Source organism: Saimiri boliviensis, chromosome 6 (assembly GCF_048565385.1).
Source record: "Saimiri boliviensis isolate mSaiBol1 chromosome 6, mSaiBol1.pri, whole genome shotgun sequence".
NCBI classification, from domain to species: domain Eukaryota; kingdom Metazoa; phylum Chordata; class Mammalia; order Primates; family Cebidae; genus Saimiri; species Saimiri boliviensis.
The window spans coordinates 74,577,907-74,600,769 of NC_133454.1; the positions used below are offsets into that span (position 1 = coordinate 74,577,907).

The following is a 22,863-nucleotide window of genomic DNA, read 5'->3' on the forward strand; positions in this document are numbered from 1 at the left end:
TCTTAGTATTTCCAAAACTTTCTTAGAGACGCACAGACATCTAAGACCCTCCTTGTTTTCCTTCCACCCTCCCAAAGATGAGAGGTACGTTGTGACCTCATGGCTCCTAGCCTCTCTTCACATTCCTTTACATCTTTTATGGCCTTTTCCCCTCCAGCCCCCTTTAAATAAGCCTCTGAGATATCTAATCCCATCTATCTTTTCTTGGGAAGATCCATGCTAACACAATTATGGCAAGTCTCACAGGAAAGTCGATATTTTTCCCACAGCAGTGGATCCCTGGAAAGAACTGATACTTTTTAAGAGTAGAGTCATTTTACATCACTTTTCAAATACTTCTCTCAAAGCCAATTGAGGAGGAATAAGGGACCCCCTGAGGTCTGTCCTGGGGAGACTGATGCTCTGGGGCTGACCTGGCATGGAGTGGCCGCACAATCTGCTCCTGAGCTTCTTTATGTGCATAGCCTTCCCCCACAACACAAAGCCCTTCCCAACCAAGTCTTGCAACCCTACCAGCCTCTCTACTGTGGACCTTTGGGAAGCAACTCCCCACCTCTGAGGCTTGGGCCTTGACTGTGCTTGGAGTACATAGGCTTCTCCCTGAACTGCCCACACTCCTGCCTGTGGGGAACCCAAGCTCCAAAGTTGTGGAGATGAGCACCAGTTGGAAGGTTTGCCTAAGGGCTGGTTCGGGCTGCTGCAGGATTGGAGCTGGGGGCCTTGCACATGCTGCCCTGCACGTGTGACCCGGCCAGTGACCAAAACCTTTGGTGACTGAGGGCAAGAGCAGTGCATCCAGATTCTCCTCAGAAGTGAGACTTTCCAAAGGACCAGTGACTTCTGTTTTTTCATTTTTTCTTACTCTGTAGCTATGTCTCAATCTCACCAAGCAAGGCCGTCCAGATTAGTCAGGAAGATGAAAACAAAGAAAAACAGCCAACTGTATGATAGACTACCAAGGCAGCCAACGAAAATGTGCCATCAGTCAATACTGTATCGCCGGGAAAATTAGAACAATCCAAGAAAAGTGAGGGGAAAAAAAACAGAACCTAAACCACCTATGCCCGTCAGAAGCCTTTGGAAAGCTGGAGCATCACGCATGAATTTGGGTAGGACTGAGGTTGTCAGAACTCAGAGTTCTTAACCTGAACTGGGTTTACAATGGTGCTACAAAGCACCTCTTAGCAGGTCACTCTCCCAACCCCCACTGGTCATAGCCAAATCCAAAAATGTTCCACTTCCTAAGGGTTTAGAAAAGCAACATGATTGTTCTTATACAATACTGATTTGTGAGTACAGCACTCAATGATTCGGGTGTCTTGTATTGGAACCAAATCCTTCCCAATATAGAGACTAATATTGGTGTGCAAAATCCCTCTTTAAAAGTTAAGAGCCAAGAGACAACTCAGTCTTGGTCCCAAGGAGTAGAAGTTTCCAAAATCAGTATCCCCACCCCCACAGTGACCCTGTAGCTGAGATCCTTCAGGGGCTACTGGAAGGGACATGTCATGTTGAAGGACTGTTTCTGAAGAGACATTGAATGTACCAGTGGTTCTCCCAAAATGTCTGCTTGTGACTGTGTGCTCCTTTGCCCCAAAGAACAAGCCCCAAAGTTACCTCTCAAGAAAGTCCCAGCGCTCAGAAGACTTGGGCTCATGAATAGAATCCAAGTTATCTGACTCTTACCTAAATCCCAGTAATAATGAATGTGATTGCTACCTCACCTTCAGTCTTTCTAAGGTTTAATTCATATGTAACCTTATTAACTGCTTGGCTCGTTGTGGAGCAACTTCTAGCTCTAATAAAATTCTTCTTGGAAGGCTCAAAACAAGTGACCCTTGGTCCTAAACCAGATCAACGGACCTTCAGAGTTACGGCAAATCAACATGAAGTTGCTGATACCACCTCGGTCCTAGGACAGGTGTTTGGTGATATCCCACATCAATTGGAAATTTTAGGGGCTGATCCAGGTCATGGCGAGGCCCAGAGTGAGACTCCAGATCCTCCAGAGATTTCTGGTGCTATTCCAGTCCAAGGAGAGGCCTTTGATACTATTTTAGAGCAACAAGAAACTTTGTATGAGTGGGAGTGTTGTCCTAGATGTGCCCATCTTCCTTTTTATTCCTTCAAATCCAATTGCTACCTTAATGCACCTTCCCAATGGCCCGGTCCCCAAAGCACTGCCTCATATGGACTTGCAGTCCAGAGTGCTATACGTAGTTTTGCCTTTTTGCTCATTATACTCCTCAAACTCGGACAAATTCATCACCTCCAGTAATGGCTATAAGCCATATAGAAACTGAGAAGCAGGTTCATATAAGCTCCCGGCCAGCTAAAACTAAGGGGTTCCCATTACCCAAGAGAGGACTCTTCCATGCTTCACTGGGTGTTGCTCAACTTCCTATTTACAGCTTTGAAGGGTCTCTTGATGATCTGATTTAGCACCAAGGGTCACTTGCTTTTAGCTTGTCAGGAGGAATCTGGAGATTATCAAGGAAAACAAGTGGCCCCAGAGGGAAAAGCAGCCCAAGATTTTAAAGGCAGATTTTGATGACAAATCAGTAAATGGCTCCAAGTCAGAACGCATGAACTAGATTAGATGTGACATGGGGAAGAACAAAAATCGGAATGGAACCCGCATCCTTTTGAAAAGGAAACTAGTAAAGCAAGCATGACAGGCCTTGAGGTGGAGAAGTGGACACACAAGAAAAATCAATTTAACTGACCATGTCAAAGATTTCAGTGCTAATGTCCCAGAAGCTGAAACACCAAAAAACTGAGGTTGACAAATGAACCAAACCTCCAAAATTGTACAAACTAAGAAATAGCATTAAACATGTACACTATTTTCCCACCGAAACAAGTGTGTCATTTAAAAAATTCAATACTGAAGAATTAGGCAGGACATTAAAAATTCTTATAAATTCCTAAAAGACACTGCAGACTAACAATGCTGTGAGGTCAGTTACTACCGATACGAATTTTGATCATCTCAAGGGGAGAAGTCATGTTTTAGCATTGCAGTAGGCTGGCTCTAACTGCAATTCCATCCCACATTCTTCACACTCCAACAGAAGTTGTCATGCTAGGATACACAATGAAAGTGCTCAACCAAAAACCGAGGATATGCCAAGTAAACAACCAAAATATGGATATCCAGTTCAACCAAGTCTCTTATCATTAATGGATAGGAGATTAACACTGGAGCAAGTGGTAGCCAAAGTCACAAGGATGAAGAATACCAACTAAGTCAGTTCAGAGGAGACAACAGCCAGTTTGCTTAATAACTTCAAAGCTATCCTCTATACTAAGACTCCCAAGACCAAAATTTACATGGAGGGTCAAACCATCACCGTCCATCTTTGGGAAAACAAAGTTCACACACCATGGTTCCCAATGGGCAAACTATGCTATCTAAATCACCTGTCAGCTTAGCTACTAACACAGGCATCCATAAAGTCACAAGAATATTCAAAAGTCAAATTCATTTTTTATATCAACACCAAACTTATCCAAGACTGACACCAATATAAGTGTGGGTCCAGGGATAATTACTCTTGACAGTTGTTCTGAGAATTTGCATGTTGACACCAAGAAATAATGAAGCAAGTTCCTATAACCAGTCACTGAACAGCAGCAAAAATCTGGACTCAGATGATGTACCCCATCAGGATGCAGCCCATACTTCCATTGAAGACTTTGCAACACAGTTCTAACAGCTTGCTTCCATAAGAGTTCAATCATGCAAATTTTATCCTGTGGTTTTACAAGTATACCAACAGCCTTGTTGCAATGTAATAGAGCAAAACCACCGTCAGGAGAAGAGCACAATACAACAGAAACCACCTTTAAGACTACAAAATCGTACTTCATTAAAGCAGAAGAACACAGCCCAGAGAAGAAAAAATCCACCCCATCAGGAGATTGGGAAAAGAGTCCACAGTTGTAATCAAGAAAATCAGAAGTGGGCAACGTTGTCCAATACTTATGGCAATTTGATCTTCCAACATTATCCAAATGTCACATAATTGTGGGCTATTTTGTCCACATGATTTTCCTACTGTATTTGGGAAAGTTTCTTCCTGAATCAAAATATAGGAAGCAGTGGCTCAAATTAGGTTCATTATACAACCCAAAACAGAATTTCCTCTACTCAGATAAAATTAGATATCCTGAAACAGCAGAGGAAATGGTGAACCATTGGATTCACTCGGCTTATTATACCTTAGAACAGAATCCAACAGGAAGGCATTCACTGAAAGCTTCTAATTCTTAGATACAGTTAATGGTGAATGCCAACCAGAAAGCCCATCCTTTGACCCAGCCCTCCTCTGCACCTAGCCAGTGTGCTAACGTGATGGCTGGCAATGACCAAATACGGTTTCAGCAGGTTAAGGAGCAACTCATGCATCAGCAATTGCCAACATTGCCTGGTATCTCTCATCCAACACCCTTACTGGAGTCAGCACTAACTCGGGAATGTAAATGTAGTGTGTTCAGGTGGAATTACATTGGTTTCTACCAAAAGTGAAGAGGAAGTCTGTTCAGTGTTGGAACATCAGAGTTGTCCACAGTGGGCAATGCACAGAAAAATTTCGGTAATTATGCCATAAATTTTAGCACTACAAAAACCTAGTGTCTATATCTAAGGATTCTGAACCACCCACCTGCAACTGTCTTTTGGTATTACTCGATCAAGACAAAGGCCCATATTATATCTACCTTGGGGCAGGACCATGCATTTCTGCTGTCAGGGAAGTCACGGAGATTAGGTATGCTCAAAAAGGAAACAGTATGGATAGAAACAGTTTACACTGGTAAAGAAGGGACAAGCTGTCATGGGTGTCTAGTTGCTGAGTTTTAAGAAGCAGTGATTAAGAATTCTTTGTTTGGTCCAGCAGCATACAGGCCATCACTGACTGCTGTGATGGTTGTACTCATGGTATGAGATGGCATTCCTTTTCCAATGGCTGACTGCTTTACAGAGCTCAGAGAATCTCAAGTCATACAATGGGCATTCTACTGACTAAAGATGTACCCTCAATGAAAATCGTACCTGTACATATCAAAGAATATGATCCAGAGACTTGTGGAGTTACATTCTCCATGAACAGCCAAAAGAGAATGAACTTGGATGGCTGTAAGTTATCGTCAAGGGTTTCTTTTGTGTGTTTAAAGGGAGAACTTGCAACAATTCTAAATCTTTTAGGGCTTGGGTTTCTACCAAACTTATAATTTGGCTACATGGTCAGCTCCAATTTACAAGCAGGGTGCTCCAGTAGCTTACCTAAATTTTTCAGAATCAGGTGGAATATCAAAATGTTGCCAGAGAATGTCAGCTTGGCAGCAAGGAAGGTCATCCCTTCTCTGGGGTCACCCCTTGCCTGGACTTCTGTGCCCATCCCCACAGGGACACTCACAACATGATTAATGGAAGCACAGTGGTTTGTACTTTAACTTGTGAAGATAACTGATCTTTGGTTGTTATTCATCAAGAAGAGCAGCTCCATGTGCTACCTCTTTATCAACTTTCAGACACAGATGAGTTTGGCTCCAAGGAATGAATGGAAGCTAAGATCAAATCTGGGGCCATTGAGGTCCTGGCACCCTGCCACAAAAATGGAATGTGTTTGTCAGCCTGTTACCCATTCTTGTACGAAGTGTGCTGTGGTCACAGAGGTTCTTGCACAGAAGGGCAGTGGAGAAGAAACCTGTTCCCCAAATCAAGCAGAATAACTCAAACAGTAAGGCTTGGTCACCACCCACCTTAGGGAGTAAAACAGACCACACAACCTGAAGCACAAAGTGATAGTGATCCCCACTTTACCTTAAAAGGTTCAGACAACAGCAAAACCTATTCGCTGATGCCATCTGCCTTTTCACCCAGTTGAAGAGGCATCTCCAGGCTTCTCCTAGTCCCCGAAGACTGCTTCAGCCACACCAACTCCATTGCAGAATAATGCCATGGCCTCATGTGCGTTTTAAGCAGCAGCAGCACTCCCCATTGCAGGATACCCTTGGGAACACTCAGCAGTGCCAGTGCAGCTGCTGCAGAAGGCTCTCATATTTCACAGCTTGAAGTCACTCCTCTCCCCACCCCCTCTGCCTCTGTCACAGAGACCCTCATTAATTCTGGGCCTCCTACTGGTGTGACTGAGCCACTAAGGTCTCATCAGCCAAACTAGCAGCCCTATTTCCTAACCTCTCAAGACCTTGCCTGTTCTCCAATGCAAGAGTAGCAGCATCCTGAAGCAAAGGAGCCCCTAGCTGATGACCACTTGTCACCTGCTGAGGAGAAATTGCCCCTCATTGATGAGTATTGGTCAGTGAGCACATCTTTTTGGATGCAAATATTGGTGGAGTGACCATTGCACCTGTTCACAGCTCAATCTTGATTTAGTGAACTTGGTAAGAGCTGCAGGCTACCACTCTTTGAATACCTCAATCATAATTATCCAACCTGCCTTTTTTTTGCAGCCACAAAAACCTGAATAAGCCCCAACACTGTTTTGAATTAAACGAGATTAAGTTTGGCGTATGTACCTATGCAACTATCTTGCATGTTCTTCAAATGTACCCCCAAACCTAAAATGCAGTAAGAAAAAAGTTTGGAGTTAAAGAAGCTAAGATGAAAATGAAGACCTCAGCAGAAATACCAGGCAGCTCAGCTCATGAAGATATGGAACTGTCCAGTGAAGGCATTCAACCAAATTTCTTCTAACATTAAACCATGACAATGTCACCGTGTCCCTTATGCTCACACACGTTGCAGGGCCCTATATCCATTGGGTCCGAAGGCTTCTCTCCCTTTAATGACTTTAACAGCACTTGGGGAAAAAGCCACTGCACTAGCAAAGGCATGTTGTCATTTACTATGTCTTCCTCTCGTCTGTTTCGCCTGAGGTAAAAATGTTAACAAGTGGAGTGGGTATTCTTAACTGACTGCTTTGACAATTGCTAGGCACATATTCTAAGAAAAATAAGAGTTTCATCATTTTAAATATGTAAATGTTTCAGTTAGGTATTAACGTTGAGAGAATCAGTTTTTTAGGTCTGTTTACTATGAAACAAATTTTTAAGATTTTACATAATAGAACATGAACCTGGTAAAATCAAGACAGTATTAACTCTACACAGCTTCTGGTGTTTAACTACATGCACCTACTAAAAATAAGGTGAACTATTTTGTGGTGCCATTGTTCCAACATCTTCCAATCATTGCTAGAGAATTGGCACACTTTTGAACTTAAAATGCTTTCTCTTGAAGTATTTCTTGTAAAATAAATCATTGCTAGTAACGGTTGGAGGCTGTTCATAAATTGTGAATATTTTAAAAGGACACTGTTTTTAAAGGTAACTTGAAATGATGTAGCCTAAGATGCATATTTGCATACAGAAGTTATTTATCTTTGCTGTATAGAGTTCCATTTTAACTGCAGTATGTATTCTAATCACATGGTTTGTGTTTTTACTGTGTCCTTTCACATTCAAGTGTTAGAAATTTGCAGTATATAAAATAGATTGTGAGTAGTTGTCAGGTATGATACTAGGAAGCGTATCACCAATATTAACATTTCCTTTGGAACTAGAGAAGAGTGGTCTTTTCTGACTTGTTGAGCCACCTCCGTTTAGTTTCATCCCACGATTCTCACTATAACCCATGAGAGGTATTTCCAAAAGGAGATGATGGGACGGGAGAGGTTTCAGCAGAGTCTAATGCTTCTCATGTCTCAAGGTGATAAAGTACAAAGATTGAGTGGACAGATATTTGTACTGAAGGCTGATACAGGTTTACAAGAAAATTCTTGCCGAAATATTGTGGAAACAAATTTTCTACTACCATCAAATGCCTCCCCAAGCCCAAGTCATACAAGAGGAATGGTACTATAATATGCCTCTGTCCATTAAGAGCTATTTCCTTATAGCATATTAGAGTTGGGAAAATAACTCACCTGTTCTGATAACTGCGTAAGTTCTAGGTAACAGGAAAACAGGCATCAAGTTTAGTCTTCCCTTTTTTTCCCCCTATTACTTTACTGACTCATTGCATTGCATAACAGAGGACCACCCAAACCTGTTTAGAACAAGGAGAACTTTCAATGAAACACTTGGTTCTGTTAAGGTGCAGAGGTGCTGTAACATTCCAAGTGTCAGATTCCTGGGGAGTATGGAAAACCTAACTGTGCTTCTCCGTTGGAACTGCCATAGAAAGCCCACAACTGCTAACATTTACAATTTTGTTTCAAAAGCAAACAGTTCCAGTAGGCTCTCTACAGAAAGACTCGTTGTAACTTATTAAAATATATGGTGCAAAATCTCTTTTGAGCTTTTGACCAATCTAAGGAGTAAGAAGGAATTGTAAAAATGTTCATTGATAGACCATTGTGTACAAGATTTCTGCTTGTGAAAATGTAAAATAGGGTAATTCATTGACTTGTTTTATTTTGTGTGACTTAGGCTCACAAAATATGCATGTTTAAAAAAATCTAAGGTTTCTTATACAGATAAGTATATAAATGATTGTGGTTCAACTGCTTCATAAGTTATTTAATGCTATGAGACTATCAGATATGCCCTTGAGAGATTTAGATTTTAGGCTTTAGCTTTCACTAGAAATAATTTCACCAAATTTAATGGATAAAGCTTCATGGGTCTTTATGCATCCACTCATCTATTCATTCTTTGAATCTACAGCTGTTGAACACCTACAAAAATCTGTCACCCGTTTTTCTTTGAATCACCACCTGTGACATAGTAAACTTGAATAAAAACTACCCTCAGGAAATTTTTAAAATAGTAAATCACCTTCAAAATAATCCATGGTAACATACGCAGCAATTCAAATTGATCCGTCTCTATAGGTTTCTTAGCAATCTCAATTTGCAACATCAGTGTTAGTTTTTGGGACTACTGGGATTTGTGATGCTTGTTGCAGTTTGCCAAAACAAGTGTATGAAAATATCACCTGGAATATTTCCATTACATCATTGTAAGTATCATGAATGGACATCCTAAAGTAATTACCCTAAAGTAATTACCCCACTGTGGGAACAAAACTGGGTTCCTACTTTGTTGGACTCTAATTCTAGCAATTTACCTTCTTATTTCTCTGCCCTGAGATTTTTGAAAAGCCGATTCAATGTTCTGCAGCATTGTGAATGTTGCTAGCTACAATGCTTTTAGAATGCTCTTTCATGAAGCAGGGAAAAATTTGTTTGAAATTTAAAAAAAAGGAGTGAAGGAGAGAGGGGCCAAGTTGGCCGAATAGAAAAAGCTCCTGTCTTGATTTAGGCTTCACATACACATAAACTGAGCTTTTGTCAGCTTTCACTTTTCAAAAATCACATTGTTGTCACCCTCTGGAAGGTCCGTTCCCCCTCCAGAAGTTCCCTCTTGAACAGTCTAAGACTTTGTCTTGTGACTGACCTGTAAATTAGACACTTCAGCTCATCCAGTAAATTGTGGTCTCCTTCCAGCGTCCCACCCATTCCACTGAGCACATTTTAACACATGCTCATGTGGGCTTTGGGAGTTGCAGGCTTCCAACCTCAGATACTGCTATGGGGCTGGAGCCCAGGGGTGCTCCCAAAAGGGAGTTAACACACTCCCAAAAGGGGGTTAAGCACACACAGCCTCCAAGCAGATGAGCCACATCATTGTCACATATCCTGACATGGGGGTCAGGGAACCGTTTCCTCTGGGGGCTTGTCTGGGTTACAAAAAATAGCAAGCTGAAGCACAGAACTGTCAGATCCTTTTCATACCCTGCCAACTCTTTCGTGTAAGTTAAAGGAATATTGGCTTCCTTTCCCTTCAGTGGTCTAGCTGTCACAGGGGACTGGAGTAAAGCCCTGGGGCAGCCAAAGTTATTCTTTTGCTGCAAGACTCCAAGACGGAACTTCACTGGCCAAGACCCCTAGACTTTGTTATAGTATCTTATTTCACAGTTTGAATGGCTGGGAAAATTTTCCTGAATAATGTCCTGAAGCGTATTTTCCAGCTTGGATTCATTCTCTTCGTCACATTCAGGTACACCTATCAAGCGTAGATTAGGTCTTTTCACATAGTCCCATATTTCTTGGAGACTTTGCTCGTTCCTTTTTATCCTTTTTCCTCTAATCTTGTCTTGTTTTATTTCATTGAGTTGGTCTTTGACCTCTGATATCCTTTCTTCTGCTTGATCAATTTGGCTGTTAAAACTTGTGCATACTTCACGAAGTTCTCCTATTGTGTTTTTCAGCTCCATCAATTCACTTATATTCCTCTCTAAATTGTGTATTCTTATTAACATTTCATCAAATCTTTTTTCGAAGTTCTTAGTTGCTTTAGATTGGGTTAAAACAAGTTCTTTTAATTCACAGAAGTTTCTCATTATCCACATTTTGAAGCCTGCTTCTTTAATTGGAACACACTCGTTCTCCATCAAGCATTGTTCCATTGCTGATGAGGAACTGTGATCCCCTGCTGAGGGAGAGGCGTTCTGATCTTGGGCATTCTCAGCCTTTTTTGGCCGTTTTCCTCCCTTCGTTATAAATTTATCCATCTGTGGTCTTTGAGTTCACCGTCTTTGTAATTAGGTTTCTGAGTGGACGTCCAACTTACTGATTCTCAGCGCCGAAATCTGAGCAACCCACTGCACCGACCAAATCAGCGGCATTAAGATTGATGGTGCTTTTCCGACTCTGCACCAACAACCGTGGCTCCAAGGCGCCGGCAAAACCGCCTCGCCGGTCACAAGAGTCGCGCTGGCGACCCGTGGGGCTCCTCCGCTGGGAATCTCCTGGTGCGTGAGCAACAAGAATTCATGTGAAGGTGTGGCGTCCTCTCATTCTTTGCGCTTTCAGTGGGAGCTACAATCCCGAGCTGTTAGTGATCAGCCATCTTCTTTTTCTTTCTCTTTTATAATGTTAATGGTTTTGCTTCAGACTGCAGCAATGATAAATGATGGCATTTGACTCAGCCAAAACGTGCAGTTCAGAACCAAGTGGTCTCTCCTCAGAGGTGCCATCCCCAGCCTCATCAAAACAGCTGCAGGTGCACATGGTGCATGATACCTTCCCTCCCAGCTCAGGTGCCTCTGTCTGGCAGCACACTCAAGCCACGCCCAATGCCCACAAGGGCAAGAGAAAACTGCAGCTGTCACTGGGACCCTGCATGGAGGTTCTTTCCCCAGACCACCCCTTTTTGCCCCTTAAGCTGTGTTTTTCTCCCCCATTCCCCAACCACACTTCTCTAAGTGAAGATTCCTTTCCCCAGCACTCCGCTTATGATTTAAAAATGAAGTGACCCCTGCTGGCTAATTGCAAATTTGGCAGGGCCCATTTGGGATCCACATGCAAGCCCCCCTCCCAGCTCAGGTGGTTTCTGATATCACCTCTGTCCTAGGAGAGGCCTCTGGTGGTATCCCATTTCATTGAGAACTTCCTGAGGAGATTCTGGTTCCCAAAGCCAGTTCACTCTGGGTGAGGGACTGAAGGTCCCATTGAGTTACAACTCACAGCTGCCATCTGTATACCTTGGACTGTTACGCCCAGGGATTACAGGTGAGGAGTTGCCATAATGGCAAAAGTAATTGATCTTGATGAGCAAGAAGGGCATGTTGCCTTTATACAATGTATGAAGGAAGAGATATGTAAAATATATGAAGCTTGGCGATCCTTGTGTACCTCTTGTGGTACTTTCTTGACCCATTGTGACTATGGGCATACATGTGGATCATTCCCCAAATAAGGGTATGATTAAAGTGTTAGCCCCCTCAGGAATAAAGGATTGGCATCACCCCACTAGGGAAGCCAACAAGATTTGCAATGGTGATAGTTGAGGATGAGATGAATTGACTAGCAAAGGAATGAGGGGAAGAACTGTGGCCTAAAGCTTCATGGAAAATGGCCTATCATTTGCTCTAAACTTAAGTTTCCCTTCAGAAAGGGAGGCCCACTGGAGCTATGAAGGAGATGCTCCCCACATCTGTTTCAAGGAGATCCATGCAGTGCAAGAATCGACTGGTGGCCATGAAAACATTCCTTTCAGATTTGAATGCGGACAGTATATTGAATGGCCTCCGTTACTGCACTGTGCTCTAGAAATACATGGCATTGTCTAAGCTCCCTTCCTTTCAGTTGTTCCTGACCAATGAATGTTCACAGAGCTATTAAGACAGGCCTAATCTTGTGTGATACTGGACTCTTCATAGGTGTCCTTGTTTTAGGTCTCCATTAGCCTTTCCAAAGCATTCTTAGAGATGCACAGATATCTAAGACCCTGCTTATTTTCCTTCCACCCTCTCAAAGATGAGACTTGCATTGTGAGCTCATGGCTACTAGACTTTGAGATGCCTCCATCTTCCTTTATGGCCATTTTCCCCTCCAGCCCCCTTCAATAAGCCCGAGATACCTAATTCCATCGTTATTTGTTCTTCGGAAGACCCATTCTCACAATTATGGCTAGTCCCACAAGAAAGTCTTCAACTCCCCCTTCCTGATCCAGAGATGGTAACCGGTATACAAAATCCCTTTTTAATTAAAGGTGAGAGCCAAGGCATAATTCAGTATTTGTCCCAAAGAGGTGAGCATTCCAAAAATCAGTATCCCTAATCACAGTGGCACTACAGCTGAGATCCTTCCTGGGCCATTTAAAGGGACATGCTGTGAAGAACTACTCTGAAGAGATTACATAATACCAGTGGTTCCCCAAAAATGTTTGCTCAGGACCCAGTCTGTGGTGCTTTGCCTCAAAGAGCAAGCCCCAAAGTTACATCTCAAGGAAACCCCCAGCATTCAGTTAGAGTTGTGTTCACAAGTAGACTCTCAAGTCAATCCAATTCTTGTCTGGATCCTGTTAAAAGTGGATGTGGAACAGCAGTCACATTCAGTCTTAAGGTTGTACCTGAATTTAACGTTAGAACTGCTTGGCTCTTGGTTGGTCTACATCTACTACTGTAATGAAGTTTTTCTTGGGAGGTTTAAAACAAGTGACCCTTGGTGCTAAAACCACATCACAGAGACCTCCAAAGCTACCACAAATTAACAGGAAGTTTGATACCACCTCTATCCTAGGACAGGCCTTTGGTAGTATCCCATTCGAATGGGAACATCCTGGGGCTGACTGAGGTCATGGTGAGGCCCTGGGTGAGATCCCAGATCCACCCAAGATTCCTGGTGTTATTCCAGTTCAAGGAGAGGTCTTTGGTACTCTTTTAGAGCAAAGAGAAATTCTTAGCATGAGTGGGAGTGTTGTCCCAGACTTGCCCGTCTTCTCTGTTCCTTCAAATCTCATTGCTACCTTTGATGCTTCTTCTGAATGGCCTGAGCCCCAAAGCACTGTCCCACATGGACTTGCAGTCCAGGATGGTATATATATCTAGCTTTTTGGCTCATGACACACTTCTCAGTCAAATTCAGAAAAATTCACTATCTCCAGTAATGGCTATAAATACAGAAAATGAGAAGCAGGTTCATATAAGCTTCCTGACAGCTAACACTCAAGGGTTCCCATTAGGTTCCGAGAGGACTCTTCCATACTTTACTGGGTGTTGCCCAAATTCCTATTGATTTTCAGGTTTGAAGGGTCTCTTGATGATCTGGTTTAACACCAAAGGTCACTTGTTTTGAGCTTGCCAAGAGGCATCTGGAGGTTATAAAGGAAAACAAGAGGCCCCAGATGGAAAAGCAGCCCAAAGTTTTACCTGTTTGTTGTCAAAATCTGCCTTAAATTGCCCCAAGTCAGAGTCCATGGACTACAGATGTGCTCATGGGGAAGAACAAAAATTGGAATTGAACCCACATCCTGTTGATAGTGTAACTAAGAATGAAGAGAGCATGACAGGCATTGAGGTGAAGTGGACATAAAACAAGTCACATTTAACTTATCACATCAAAGGACACTTCAGTGCTAATGTCCCAGAAGCTGATAAGTTGAAAAACTCAAATGAACCAATCCTCCAAAATTGTTCATACTAAGAAATGGCATTAAATATACACACTATTTACCAACTGAAACATGTCATTTTAAAAATTCAATGTTGAGTATTTCTGCAAGATATTACTCTTGTAAATTCCTAAAAGACTGCAAACCTTGACCCTTCCCCACTTTTCAGCATCCCATGATTCTTGGCTTTTGGCTCTGTTTTTGACTTCAGAAGCTTGGGCAGCTGCTCTGTGTCTTGAAATCTGATTCTCATTCTGCTTCCTCCATCTTTCTCAATTGAATCAGCTTTGGATGACCAAGGACCTCCTGTGTAATTCAGAAATAGCTCTGCGTCTTAGCTGATACTGGCAAGGTTAATTCCATCTGTCCCCTGACTTCCCCCTTCTCATGGCCAAGACATGTTCACAGCTTCTAGGACTAGAATATGGAAATCTTAAGAGTTCATGAATCTGTGGCATATTCAGTGCCTTATTGGAAATGGGCTAAGGAAGTACAGAGGAGGAGGGATATAGAATTGAGGACAGAGAGAAGAGCAGCCATTCAGAGAAAAGTCTAATGTCATACAATGGGCATCCTACTGATGGAAGATGTACAGGTACTACTTTTGAGGGTACATTTCAAGGAATTGATCCAGAGACTTGTGGAGCTTCATTTTGTCCATTCATGGAGTGTGTTCTTTAATGGCTTGGTAAGTTTGGTAGACACCCAAGTGCCAGAAGAGTTGGAATTGATCCAAGCTCTTCCTTACATGAAAAAACCTTGAAGATTAAACTTAGAGTTTGACCACATAATTAGCTCCAATTTATAAGCAGTATGCTCCAGCAGCTTACCAGAATCAGGTGAAATACGATAATGTTGCCCCAGAATGTTGGCTTGGCAGCAAAAAAGGTTATCCCTTCTCTGGGATCATCACTTGCCTCAAATTATGGTGCCCACCCCGACAGGGACATTAACATGAATGGAAGCACGGTGGCTTATGCTTTAACTCAAGGAGATAACCACTCTTATTCCTCAAGATGAGCAGCTCCAGGTGCTACCCTGTTTCTAAACTTTCAGACACAGGTGAATTTGGCTTAAAAGAAGGAATGGAGGCCAAGATCAAATGTGGGGTCATCGAGGTCCTGGCACCCTGCTGAAAAAAGTGTTTCAGCCTGTTCCCCCTTCTGGGAACAAGAGGGCTATCATGATGGAGGTTCTTGCATGTAACATAAGGGCAGTGGAGAAGAAACCTGTTCCCCAAATGAAGGAGAAAAGTAACTCAAAAGTAAGGCTTTGCCCCTGCCAACCTTAGGGAGTAAAACAGACCATGCCACCTGCAGTAAAGTCAATCCCAATTTTACCTGAAAAAGTTCAGACAACTCTAAAAGTTATTTGCTGATGCCATCTTCTCACCCAGCAAAACCATCTCCAGGATTCTGCTGGTCCCCTAAGACTGCTTCAGCCACACCAACTCCATTGAATAATCCAACAGCCTCGTGTGGATTTTAAGCAGCAGCACTCTCCACTGCACAACACCTTCGGAAAGACTCAGTGCCAATGCAGCAGGCATTTCACAGCTTGTCAAAGTTGCTCCTCTCCCTGCCCTGTATGCTCCTGTGGAGCCCCCCTTGTTAATTCTGAGCCTCCCACTTGCATGACTGAGCCACTAATGTCTCATCAGCCAAACCAGCAGCCCTCCTTCCTCACCTCTGCTCAAGACCTTGCCTCTTCTCCAAAGGAAGATGAGCAGCATTCTGAAGCAGATGAGCCTCTATCAGAGGAGCCCCTATCTGATGACCCCTTGTCACCTGCCGAGGAGAAACTGCCCCACATTGAAGACTATTGGTCAATGAGCACATCTTTTTGAATGCAAATATTGGATTGGGCATTGCACCTGCTCAGGGCTTGTTTTTGATTATACATGCCCGAGGAGAGCTGCACTCTACCACTCCCACTGATCATCTCAACCATAGTAATCCAATCTGCCTCTCCCCCTTGTCTTGTTAGCAGCTTGAAAACCCGAATAAGCCCCAACACGGTGTTGAACTAAACAAGATTAAGGTTGAGGCTAAAGAAGCTAAGAAGAAAATGAAGGCCTCAGAGCAGAAAGACCTGGCAGCTAATGAAGGTCCAGAACTGTTCTGAGGCAAATGAATTAAACCAAATTTCTACCCATAAGGCATTAACATTAACCCATGACAAAGTTGTCACCAACTCCCCTTATGCTCACACGTTGCAAGGTCCTGCAACTGTTGTGTCTGAAGGCTTTTCTCCCCCTCGTAATGCCTTTGGCTAGTGCAGTGCATTTTTTCAAGGTGCTGTTTAAAGAAAGTCATGTTCACAAGAGCAGAAAATCAAACACCGCATGTTCTCACTCAGGCGGGTGTAGAACAATGAGAACACATGGACACAGGGAGGGGAGCACTAAACACTGGGGTCCGTTAGGGGGAAATGGAGGGACGGGGGGTGGGGAGGTGGGAAGAGATAGCATGGGGAGAAATGACAGATACAGGTGAGGGGAAGGAAGGCAGCAAACCACACTGCCATGTGTGTACCTATGCAACAATCTTGCATGTTCTTACATGTACCCCCAAAACCTAAAATGCAGTAAAAAAGATGTATATACACACAAAAAATAAAGTCCTGTTGTTTACTATATCTTCATCTCACCTGTTTCAAGTCTGAGATGAAATAAACAGAGTGCTTATTCCCAACTGCATTTTCAAAATTGGTAGAAGGTACACATTAAGCAAAGTAAGTTTTATAATTTTAAGTACATAAAGAAACATTTCAATTAGGCATTAACTGACAGAATCACTCAGTTTGGAGCTTTAAATTAAGTCTGTTTACTAAGAAACAAGCATTTTTAGAGGGTTTTCAACAGGTTCATGTTCTATGATGTAAAATCAAGACAGTGTTAACTACACAGCTTCTGGGGCTTAACCACACATACCCAGTTAAAAGTAAGCTGAATTATTTCATGGTGACATTGCTCCAACATCTTTTAGTCACTGCTAGAAATCGGCATATTCTTTTGAAATACACTTATGAAATGTTTTCTCTTAAAATATTTCTCCTGTGTAAAATAAGTTGTTAGTAATCTTGAGGCTATTCCTAAGTTGTAAACGTGTTTTAAAGCACTTTGTTTTTAAAAGTAACTTGAAATTTTAAGAATCATGTCTATTTGTGCCTAATTGCATACAAGAGAAATTCATCCTTTTGTACAGAGTTCCATCTTAAGTGGAATGTGTTCTAAAAAAAATGAAGGAGTGGGGGCCAAGATGGCCAAATAGAAACAGCTCCTGTCTATGCCTTTGGGCACCACATACAAACTGAGCTTTAGTCAGCTTTTGTTTTTCAAAAATCACTTTCCACCATCTGGAAGGTACCATTCACCCTCTGAAGGTCCCATCTTTACCACATCAAGTCTCTCCCTGATGACTTTGGCCTGCAAATTAGACACTTCAGCTCATCTAGTAGTCAATTCTGATCTGTCCTCTTTCCAGCTTCCCACCCACCCCACTGGGCACACTAACACATGCTCACTTGGGCTTCAGGAGTTGCAGGCTCCCACCTTGCCCACTGCTGTGGGGCTGGAGCCCAGGGTTGCTCCTACTCCCATAAGGGGTTTGAGCACACACAGTATCCAAACACGAGCCACAGCTTTGTCACATGTCTCGCAATGGGGGTCAGGGAACTCTTTCTTCTGGGGGCTTGTCTGCTCTACAAAAAACAGCAAGTTAAAACAGAACTGTCAGATCTCTTTTCCATACCCTGCCAACTTTCTTGTAAGTTAAAGGAATGTTGGCTTTGTTTCCCTTCAGAGGTCTAGCTGTCACATGGGACTGGAGTAAAGCCCTGGGGCAACCAAAGGCATCTTTTGCTGGAAGACTCCAAGACTGAACTCCATTGGCCAAGACTAGACTTTCTTATGGTATCTCTTTCACAGTTCGCAGTGGCTCACATTTCTTTTAAATGTTAATGGTTTTGCTACACACTGCAGCAATGAAATTAAATGATGGCTTTAGTTCAGCCAAAAGGTACAGTTCAGAACCATGTGGTCTCAGAGGTGCCATCCCCAGCCCCATCCCAACAGTCGCAGGTGCATGTGGTGCATGGTGCCTTCCCTCAGCTCAGGTGCCTGTGTCCAGTGGCATGCAGAAGCCATGCACAATGTCCACAAAGGGCAGGGAAAAACTGCAGCTGCTTTGGGGCCCTGCGTGGATATTCATCCCATAATCAGTGAAATACTGGCTAGAAGAGGGCAGTTTCTCAGCAAAGGCCCCTCTCTCAACCTGGAAACCTGTGGCCATAAAGTGGGAACAGGTATTCCCATTTTCATGCCTCAAAGTTGCCTTTTGGCCTGCCATACTCCTCTATCTTGTACCCACCAGCCCCAGACCCCAGGCTCCACAGAGGAGATGAACAGATCAACAGACAAGGAGATGAACAGAGTGGCAAAGAGAAAAGGAGCATATGAATACAGTTTGGCAGGGGCAGTCAGAAGAGATTGATCACTGGATGGCCAAACTCCAGGGTGAGGCCATCTTCTCACACCATTCCTTTTCCAGCTCCTCACCCATCCCACTGGGAGCCTCATCCACCACTCAAACATCCCACATTCATCTTTCAAGTTTATAACTTTCTTTCTAGATGCCAGACAAGAGCTCAGGATACAGCAAGCTGTCACACTGGCCCTCTCTGCCTTTGCCAAAAGGCAGCCCTGCATGCTGCTGTGGGCTGGAGCACAGGGTCCTCCCTGCCCATCTGCATGCTCCTCATCCTGTAAGGTGTTTAAGTGCATGATAGTTTAACACATGAGCCACACCCGTCACATGACCTGTGATGGGGCAGGGAAACTCTCACTAGGGTGGTGCTTATAAGCCTGAGAAGTATTGATGGCCAGTGCTCAGCAAAGCTATATACTTAAATTGTCCTGGAAGAAAGAGGGAAGGGAAGGTATTTTAATAGACATAAGGGCAAAAAATCAAGATTATGTCCAATGGGAGAAACCAGAAGACAGTATTCACCAAGGCCATGAAATGATCTCATGACATGAACACCAACACTACTAAGTTGTGCAGTGGTTTTCCTTAGGCCACACACATGGCAGCAGAGCTAGTCACAGATGTAGGCTTATCACTACCTATGGGGATAAGGAAGCTATAGTGAGACCAGGTGGTAACATTTAACATCAAGAAGTCAAAGCCGCAGTTCTCTAAGAGCCAGAAAGGTCAGAGGGGACACTAAGGGGGCTTGCCCGGAGAGCTGTGGAGATTACATATTGTCCCCCAAGGACCAAATTAGATTTGCAGCCAGCAAGGCTCTGCTCACCACTTATGAGTAAGACAAAAATGGAGGATCAGAAGGCTGAGATAATGTCAATGTTAGGGCCAGTTCCCAAACTCTTGTCAATTTCTACATTAAGAACTTTTTGAAGAGATACCTGAATCCTTAGAAGAGCCCTGTAAAAGCCCTCATTATGTACCACAATTATCTCAGGTCCCCGTGAGGCACATGTGAATTCCCTCAGACAACTGTACATTGGGGAAATAGAATTACTAAACAGTTTGAGTCAACACTGATATCCAGAAATTGGAAGTATAGTCATGGTTCCTCTATAACTACATAGTCAAGTATCTAGAATAGAGCCTCTTGCTTTCAACAGTCCAGTATCCTGGATGCACAGACCCACTGACTGGTTGTTTTTCTAGTCCCTTAAATTACTATTCCAGGTTGCTTAACTGCCATAGGGACTTTGTTCTGAAACCGCCCTCCCCACTAAAATAGAAAGCTTTTTGAATGCATGATAGAGAACGTGGCAGTTGTATCGCGTTCTGTTCTAAGTGTAAGGATCAGAAAGTTCATATTCACATGGGATAAAAAGACTCATACAGTTTGCCTTGGGCACATTTACTCTCATCTGCCATAGTCCTAAAAGACTTGGACTGCCTGAACATCTCAGAGATCATGGTTATCCAATGGTAAGTTGATTCTGCCAAAAGAATGCTTTGTAAGGTGTTAGTAAAACACATGCTCCAGAGTGTAGACACAAATACAAAGAATTTTTAGCACCCATCATGTCAGAAGTATTTAATTAGGTCCAGAGTTACAATCAACATCCAGAGTAAAGACAACTTCATCTTGCATCCGCTATCTCAAAGAGGAGGGCACACTTAATAGTAGGCCTCTTTGGATTCTGGAGCTGACATCTGTCATCTTTGTATCCTGCCATGGTCCATATATCACGACTCATAGAAGGCTTCCAACTTTAATAGGTCCCAGAGCAGGAATGATTGCTACAGCAGGGCCAGGCTTTGGTGCAAGCATCACTGCTACTTAAAACATAGGAACTGACAGACAAGTGTTAGAGGTGCCAGTGGTAGGAAGAGATGCAGAATAAAGCTTATGGAATTATCACTATAGAGATCCCTGGTATTTTACAGTTAGTCCTGACTACAGTGATTGTAGATCTTTTGAGAAATAGCTCCTGGCATTTTACTGGGCTGTGGTTATGGGGTATCAAGTAATCATGTATTCAAAACAGCCTATTATAAAATGGGTTTGTCTGATCTACAACTCCATAGACTTCCACTGGACCTGTCCAGGTTTAAGATGGAAGACGTTAATCTGAGACCAAGCCTGACAGAACCAGAGTGTAAGCTGCACGAGCAGGTGGCTCAGACTCAGGGCACCCACAGTATTTGCACCAGTCTTCCTTCCTCATATCCCATCAGTGGCCCTGTAGAGTACAGCCATATGACCAACTGAAGCTAGAGCCTGTTTACAGATGGGTTGGCAAGCTATGGTCTAAGATGCATGGCTTGTGCATTATAGCTGTATCGGGGGCAGTTTCAAGAGTGGAGAAACAGTCTTTAAGACCTGTTATACATGCTTATCTACTTCCTGTGGAAGAAAAGTGGCCCAAGATGTGAATTTCTCTAAATGCCTTGTCAGTGGCCAATGGCCTCTTATGTGGTCAGGGGCTTAGAAAGGGACTAGATGATTAGAAGCAAGGACTGGGAGAGGGGCCTAAATATGAGTACATGGGAGTCACAGCAAAGTTACAATTTTAGTCTCTTTAAAAGACCTACAAGAGGAGGCACTGAACATTCAAGTAGATGAAGTGATTCTGCCAGTTGGAGTTAGCTAGCATTCATTGTTCAGCTCAGAATGATGGGTTATAGAATGGCATCAGTGGCAGAAGATCCTATGTATAGTTCTTGAAGCCCAGATGTATTGCTCCTCAAGGAGGCCACTTAGTGGCAGTTCAGAACTACATTGAGCCTCTATTCTAGGATGGCCTGTGGTTTCTACTTGCAGTTATGTATTTGTTTTGGCCATGTGTTTGCTTTTCTTGTCCACAGAGCCTTGGCCATTAGTGATTTGATGGCTTCCAGAATTCCTTATCTGCAGGCAAGCGACCCGACACAGCAGAGGAGCCAAGGAGCTGACATGTTTCACAGCAAAGCATGTGCAGGGTAGAATGGGGCTAATGACCATGGGATTCACTGGTATAACATTATCTCAACTACCAGAAGCAGCTTTCCTTAGACTATTGAGCATACCTTCTAAGAACACAACTAGAGCAGCATCTCAAACACTTCACAGAAGCAGAATGTCACCCTTCAGAATACATTGTGTGTTTAATTAGGTATCTCTATTGAGCTGGGTCTCCAATAGAAGTACCATATTCTAGAAGCCAGGGATATAAACAGAATATCCTATGTATAGTTATTTCTAGTAGTTCACTATAAGACTGACTTCCCATCTCTGGAAGTCTTGGGTCTTCAGGGTTTGAGATTCAGGTTCCCAAATCAAGTTTCCTCTGGATAAAAGACTCAACGTTCCATTAAACTACAGCTAAAGGCTGTCATTCAGATACCTTGGTCTACTACACCCAGAGATCATCAGGTGAAGAGGAGTCGCCATACTGGCAAAAGTAATTATTGTGATTAGCAGGAAGAGAATCTTGCCTTTATACAATGTCTGAAGGGAGAGATGGGTAAAACATGTGAAGCCAGTTGATTCACTCAGATATTTTTTGGTGCCTTCTTTTGACCCATTGTAACCTTGGGCATACATTTGATTCATTGCCCAGATAAGCATATCATTAAAGTGTCAGTCCCCTCAGGAATAAAGAATTGGGGTCACCCCATGAAGGAAGCCACCAAGATTTGCAATGGTGATAGTTGAGGGTGAGAAGAATTGAGTAGCCAAGAAGTGAGGGGACGAGTTGTAGCCCAAAACTTCAGAGAAAAACACTGTAGAGTTCTACTAACCTTCCTGTCAGTTTTCCCTTCAGCAAGGGAGGCCCACTGGAGCTATGAGGGAGATGCTCCCAACATCTGTTTCAAGGAGATCCATGCAATGCAAGAATGGACTGTGGTGGCCATGAAAACATGCCTTTCAGATTTGAATGCAGACAGCATATTTGATGGTGTCAGTCACTGAGCTCTAGGAATACATGGCATTGTCTAGGCTCCAGTTCCCTTTGGTTGTTTCTGACCAATGAAAATACAGACCTATTAGAACAGGCCTAAACTTGCGAGATACTGGACTCCATATAGGTTCCCTTGTTCGAGGTCTCCATTAAGCATTCCAAAACATTTAGAAATGCAGGCATCTGTTTTTCTTCACATGTCCTTGAATTAACTGCTTTTATTTTCCAGCATCCCAAAAAGGAGACTTGTATTGTGAACTCACAGGTCCTAGCCTTTGAGATCCTCCTCTCCATCTTCCTTTATGGACATTTTCCCTCCAGCCCAATTCAATAAGCTTCTGATATAACTAAATCCATCTTTATCTGTTCTTGGGAAGACCCACTCTAACACAATTATGTTAAGTCCCACAGAGAAGTATTCAATTTCATGCCGACAGCAGTCAGTCCTTGGGAAGAGGTAACACATGTTATAAGTAGTGTCTTTTGAGATATTTTTCAAGATTTCTGTTAAAGGA

The 22,863-nt window shown here is 43.0% G+C and overlaps 3 pseudogenes; all 3 read left to right on the forward strand.

Moving 5' to 3' along the window:
- The first annotated feature begins 871 nt into the window (after positions 1–871).
- LOC101052629 (methylcytosine dioxygenase TET1-like) lies at positions 872–2,442 on the forward strand (annotated as a pseudogene).
- Positions 2,443–4,285: 1,843 nt separating this feature from the next.
- LOC141579934 (methylcytosine dioxygenase TET1 pseudogene) lies at positions 4,286–16,201 on the forward strand (annotated as a pseudogene).
- LOC120364549 (methylcytosine dioxygenase TET1-like) lies at positions 11,946–15,062 on the forward strand (annotated as a pseudogene).
- Positions 16,202–22,863: the final 6,662 nt, after the last annotated feature.